Source organism: Pinus tabuliformis, chromosome 4_2 (genome assembly GCF_031772625.1).
Source record: "Pinus tabuliformis cultivar Carrire ecotype Pingquan chromosome 4_2, CPIR1, whole genome shotgun sequence".
In the NCBI taxonomy this organism is placed as follows: Eukaryota; Viridiplantae; Streptophyta; class Pinopsida; order Pinales; family Pinaceae; genus Pinus; species Pinus tabuliformis.
The window spans coordinates 65,559,681-65,566,588 of NC_142304.1; the positions used below are offsets into that span (position 1 = coordinate 65,559,681).

The 6,908-nt window shown below is 34.5% G+C and overlaps 1 pseudogene; it reads left to right on the forward strand.

Moving 5' to 3' along the window:
- Nucleotides 1-1,743: 1,743 nt before the first annotated feature.
- On the forward strand, nucleotides 1,744-5,410 carry LOC149168265 (serine hydroxymethyltransferase 3, chloroplastic-like; annotated as a pseudogene).
- Nucleotides 5,411-6,908: the final 1,498 nt, after the last annotated feature.

Consider the following 6,908-nt stretch of genomic DNA (forward strand, 5'->3'; position numbering starts at 1 on the left):
CATATTGTCCTAAAAGGATCTGTAGGGATTGGGCCACTACACCATATTGTCCTAAAAGGTGGAGATTGTGCACCAAAAAGGAAATTAATCCACATGTTACAACGTTGTTAAAAAATGCAAGACGTATTAAGGTAGTGAATTATGCTAATAAGCAATTTAGATGGGGAGAGACGTAATTAAATTTTATTATTTAATTGAAGATTTCCAATTAAACTAATAATAAATCTACATTTATATATTTATATATTGATTGGAAGGCTTATGACAACAGTCACTTCTTTCCATTAGATCCCCTTTTGGGATACCTACTACTTTCTTATCTTATATAGTTGGGGCTTTCTACTTGTTGGCGTGTTGGCGTAAACAAACTTGATATGTTTTTGTTTTTTTTTTGTTTTGTTTTGTTTTTGTTTTTTGTTTTTTGTTTTTTTTTGTTTTTGTTTTTGTTTTTGTTTTTTTGTTTTGTTTTGTTTTGTTTTGTTTTTTTGTTTTTTTGTTTTTTGTTTTTGTTGTTGTTGTTGTTGTTGTTTTTTTTTTTTTTTTTTTTTCGCAGTTGGAGTCTATGGAATAAGAAAGAAATTTGGTTTGCATTTTCTCATCCTGATAGGTAAATGTTTGTAGATGAAGATTCCATCTTAGCAACTCTATCACAAGGAAATTCTGTATATTTTGTTGTTTTTGAGTACAAAATCAAGCAATTTTATTTTTTTAAAACTCAACATTGGTTGCATTTAGGAGCAAATATTTGTCTCCATGTCTTCTTCACGCAAGAAAGTTGTATGGTCCAACGATCCTGCCATATGACTATTGACAGTTAGCTTACGGTACAAGGCTATCTTTGATGATGAAGTAGTAGTAGTAGCTTGGTGGTGGGGAAGATTTGGAAGGTTAAATCTTCATTGAAATCCATGATTTTTATGTTGTTGGCCCTAACGAATAATGTTTTGACATGAGAGGTTATACAAAATAGGGCAAGGTAGGGTCATATAATTTGTACTCTATGCAAATATGAAGGGGCGACAATAGACCACATGCTGGTGTTCATCTGTATTTTCTCTCAGGAGGTATGGGATGTTATTCTCCCCTTATTTGAGGATAGGGTACTTGGTAGGAGGCTTCCCTGTTGGATTGTTTGATGATAGAGCACTTAAATAACATAGATCATTGCCCCTGACTGCCTCTAGAGCCATTTGGACAGGAAAGAAGGAATAACAATTTTGTAGACAAGGAGATCCCTCCTTTTTAGGTACATCATCAAATAAAATACCTATATGAAGGCATAAAAATGACCCCAAAGGTTAAAGTTCCAAAGTGGGTTGCAAACTGGGGGTTGATAAAACTTATGCATGGCCATTCTTTGTTGGTGCTTTCTAAGGTGATATTCTTGTTATATATATTATCTGTGAATGTGTGTGATATTCTTGTTTTATATATTATCTGCAATTCGAACCCAAGTCAGCTGCTCCTGCATGTGTGATATTCTTGTTCTGTATATTCTCTGTGATTCGAACCCAAGTCAACAACGAGTAGGAGGAAAATTTGAACTAGTGTTCCTTTTGGTGTCTTTCATGTCTACCTCTGCCAGAGAATTATCCACAATACATCAAGTTCTGGATTCACATGTCTCTCTATATTTGATTATTTTTCACATTTTTAAGTGGGCACAGAGGATAGCTCTTGTTTCAGGTGCAAACATATTCATTGCAGGTCATAGTGGGTAGTGGAGCAGTAGGGATGGGATTGTTGGGTCAATATAATTTGAACCCAATTGCAAATTTGATGGCCAAATCTTCACAACTAGTTTTGGGGGTTCCCTAGCAACAGAAAAGCAGAAAATTAGGAGGTTTGAAACTTTGAGGCTGTGCCCATCATATAAACCTTTTTGTATCACAACACGCTTGACAATGGGAAATCCTTTGGCATTCATGCTGGTGAAACCCTGTAACTTCCCAGGTGTGCATGTTCTCACAATTCACACTATGATTTATTTATTTATGTATTTGTTTTTGGTTGAAATTGCTACATGTATAGATAGCCTATGTGAAATCCTTGATATTCTTGCCATTTGAAGCCCAAGTGAAGAAAGCATAGATCATAGTTGAATATAGTTTAACTTGGAGGTGTTTAGAAGATTCATTTGTGAATTGAGTTGCTACAAATAAGCTTATTATCTTCATTTAATGAACTATGTCAAATACCACAGTTTTATTTATAGTTTTGTTGAGTTAATGGTTAGTGAATGTATTGATAAAGACTTTGTTCTTGATCTGGATTCCCCTTAGATGCCAACAAATAGAAATTCAAATAGAAATTGTAGGCCTCAATAGTACAATTAATGCTCCTGTCAAACCATGCCTCAGTTATCGAGGGTACTAGATTTATTGTGATTTATTTATCTAGTTTGTAAATTACTCCATGGAGAGGGAAAGAAAAGCTTTGTAGATCCTCCTCTGAGTGAGATCGATCCTGAAATGAATGTGATATTTGAGAAAGAAAAGGAGTCACAATTCAATGGCTTGGAACTTATTTCTTCTGAAAATTTTACATCCTGGGTGGTTATGGAAGCTGTTGGATCATGTCTAACAAACAAGTATTCAGAAGGACTCCCTCGTAAGAGGTAAGTGCCTAAAGATATAACTTGGAATGTGAAGAATGGCACCATCATGATTGTGATTGTGTCTGAGCTGCTTGGCAGTTTCTTCTTTCCACTTGGTATTTTTTTCTTTTTAAACTCAATTTATCTTAGCTTTTGGACCTGCAATTTTTAGTTTGAATGTTTGACATGTATGTAATGGTTTCTGGGTTCAACATTATAGTGTAGAGACCTATAGTTGTTGCATGAGTATTTGTTATCACAATGATGGATACAATTGTTGGACACTTTTCTATATTTATTCACTACTGTGTTGTGTTGGGATTTATGTCATGCATATAATATGCTGGCAATGAATTCATTGACCAAAGTGAGAGGCTTTGCTAGCAGAGGGCCCTAGAAGCATTCCATCTTGACAACAGTACATGGGGTGTTAATTTTCAACCATTATCTCAATTCCCAACTAGATTTGTTGTTTATACAACTCTCCTCCAACCACATCATCGCATTATGGTGTGTATGGTTCTGAACTACGAACCTCCTTTGATAAGATTATCATTCCTATTTGGGCATGAAACATGTGAAAATTTTCTTTGCAACGTTTACGGTTTGGACTTAACACATGGAGGGCATCGGTCTCATGGATTCATGATACCAAAAAAGTGAGTATCTGCTACATCAATTTACTTTTAATCAATGCCATATCGTCTAGATGAGTCCACAGGTGAGCTCACATTTCTAGTCCAATAATAATTAGGAGGGAAACAGTTCCATAATTGACAAATATTGAACCAATCTTTTGGGGAAGTGTTCAAAGTGTCAATGGTCGAGTTTTTTTTCTTGGGTTATAGGATTCTTTGACTATGAGATGCTTGAGAAGAATGCCACCCTTTTTAAGATCAAGCTTATAATTGCTGGTGCTAGTGCATATCCTCGAGATATTGATTACCCTCGCATGAGGCGGGTATTGAAGTTGGGTATTTCTAGATCTTATAATGGCAGTCCTTTCAAAAATTTCTCTTTCCAACAATGTTTATTCTAGCATATTTTATTAATATGTTCTAATAGTATGTAATGTTGGATTTTTTATGATTTTTAGTACTAAAATGTTTGTGGTTTGGGAAGATTGCCAATACAGTTGGGGCATACTTAATGATGGAAATGGCACACATAAATGGCCTTTTATTGTTGCTTCTATAATGGTAAGTCCATTTGATTTTTGTGATGTAGTAACAACTAGAACGCACAAGGTGAGTTGATGCTATTAATTTTCTCTGCACTTCACCCTTTCGATTAAAAATATGAGTATATTAGATCGACCTTTTTTTGGATCTATCTTAATGATATATAATGATATATATATGTGACATTCCCCCCTTATAGAAGAAAAATAATTCCATTAATGTTCAAGAAACAATGAAGAACTAAAACAAATATGCCATTCCCATCATAGGAGGAGTGATTATAGAGTTAAGAGGTGTAGATTTTCCTTTTGATTCTCTTACATGTTCTTTGATTCAGTTTCCTATTTTCATTTTTTTATGTTCTTTTTGTTTCTTATCACTACTAGATCAAAGCTTCGATGAAACTCATTATGTTCCTTGAATTGTTTGTCAATTGTTTCACTTTTTTCCTTTCATTTTTATCTTTCTGATATTTTTCATTCTGAAATATTTTTGGATTGGAGGGTTGTGATTTTTAGTCTTTACGAGGTCCTTGGGGAGGCATGATATTCTTCAGGAAGGAACCAGTATTGGGGGTCGACCTAGAGACAACCATCAAAAATGTAGTTTTTCTAGGGTTACAGGTCAATCTGAGTTCTCCTTCCTTTCCTCCATCATCCATATTGTTCTCCTGCTCACTAATATCATAATATTGGATATATCGATTTTTTGTATCATTTCATTTCTAAAAGATACATGAAATAATTTGTGGCTTTCTAGGGAGGACCACATAACCATACCATAGGAGGGTTGGTTGTTTGTTTAAAACATGATGTAACTATAGAGTTCAAGGCTTATCAAGTACAAGTGTAGCACTCTCACATGTTTAAGCTTCTATAAAATTCATGCATGTGAATTATTTTTTGAATGGATTTTTTTTCTTATCAAAGGTAAAATAGTTTTAGTAAGTTGTAGCAAACTGTAGAGCCCTCGAAAAGAGCCTAATGGATTTGGGTTACAATTTGGTGTCTGGTGGTAGTGAAAATCACCTAGTTCTAGTTGATTTGAGGCCCTTGGTAACGATCCTTTGTTCATTTGCTAGAGTACACAACCTACTTGTATACTGATTTCTATTGGATTTAGTTGGTTGAATTTAACATGATATATATTAATGGGCTTGGGCAGGGCATTGATGGTGCAAGAGCAGAGGACATTTTGGATGTTCCTTCTATCACAATGAACAAGAATTTTGTACCAGGTTACATGAATTTTTTCTTTGTATATTTAGATGTAAGGGATTCATTGATTTTCCTTTCTCCATGGGATGATATAGCTTACTTTAATACCTTACATTTTCAGGTGATAAAAGTGTTATGGTTCCTGGTGGTATACACATAGGGATTCCTGCATTAACGACCTGTGGGCTTCTTGAGGATGAATTTATTAAGGTTGCAAATTTTATCCATGGGGGGGGGTGCAGATAGCCATTAAGGCTAAGAGCTCTGTGAAAAGTACAAAATTAAAATATTTTATAGAATTTATTAAGTCAGACAATTTCCAGCTACGAAATAGCATTGTTGATCTCAAAAAGCGGGTTGAATCATTTGCTAGCCAATTTCCATTGTCTGGTGTTGGCATTGAAAATCTTAGTTAGATATATGACATGCTCACAAGATCAGAAGTGTCCTTTATTAACTTTTAGGTTGGGCTTCAGTGACGATAACCAGGTTGGTAAGATTTGGTTCCATGTGTATATTATAGTGATGAATAATGTTTTAAGCTGAATTTTGTCTGAATTTATGTGCTTTCCCAGCATTGGCATTAACAGATTCTATTCCGATGTGTTGGATGTTGAGTTTGCCATTTTATTTATTGGAAATTATGTACAACTCTCTTTTTGTTCATCACAAGAATTTTGGGTTGAAAAATATTGATACCTTTAATGGAAGCTATTATAACACTTATCTATGTGATGTGACTATGGATATTTTATATAGCCTCGAAAGCAATATTCCATACTTCTCAGGGGCCTAGGTATTGGGCCAATTACACAGTTTCATAAAGTGTGTTCACTAAGATACTTCTACATATGCACAGATTCCATGTATACATGGCACATTTGCAATCATTTGGGCTTCTAAGATTTTATTGTTACATTCATCATCTCACATCGACTGGCAAGAATTGGTCCCATTTGTAGATTATAGCAATGAACCATGTTGAGATCTGTATTTTTCTTGAACTTATGTGCTTTTCCAGTATAAGCATACTGATTTATTTTTGGTGTGATGGATGTTGAGTTTTCTATTTTATTTATTTTCAAAAGAAGTCTACATAATTTGTATGGTACACCCTTTCAATCCTTCATTTTCTTGAGCAGTTATTTAGACTCCCTTCTATTGGTTAGGACTAAGTAATAAGAATAGTAGGGATAAAGACTTAGGTAGGAATAAATAGAAAGAAAGTGATACTATTACATTTATTGTACACACCCTTTATAGAATGAATTTACCACCCTATCCATGGTTTATAGATAGAATTGATGTAGCTTGAGTAGGTATTTACACAGGGTTTGATTACTGAATTTACCACTTTACACACCCTGTCTGTGTTTCATTTGATTGGTTGACTACTCTTACTATTTTAAATTATATTAGTATTAGTTAGTATATTAGATCGATTGGGACTTACACTATTAGGAAGCTACATCCCGAGTTTATTGAGTCTATAGAATCAAGCTCTCATTTAGTCTATAGGATAGAGGAATGCAAAGTATATAGAGACAAATTTGAGAGCCAAAAACACAAAAATAAGTGGAGTATTTGATCCAATTACTATTGGATTCACTTATTCCAAACAAGTGTATATATAATTTGTTATGGAGTTTTATGGGGTGAAGAAAAAAGTGCAAGGATTGTTGGATTAAGGCTATGAGATGTGATGTGATGTGCTCGAGGACTGTAAAATATACCATGAATAGGTGGTATCTATTTTTCCAAAATTTCATAGGACTTGTAATTGGTCCATTACACAATAAGCAACCCCTTGTGGAGGTATGCCAGTCCACGAGAGGTGAACATGCCACTTAGGGTAGTTGAAACCCAGTGGGTGTGATAACAACACCCCTCTTTCATTGATGAGGTAAGACCTTG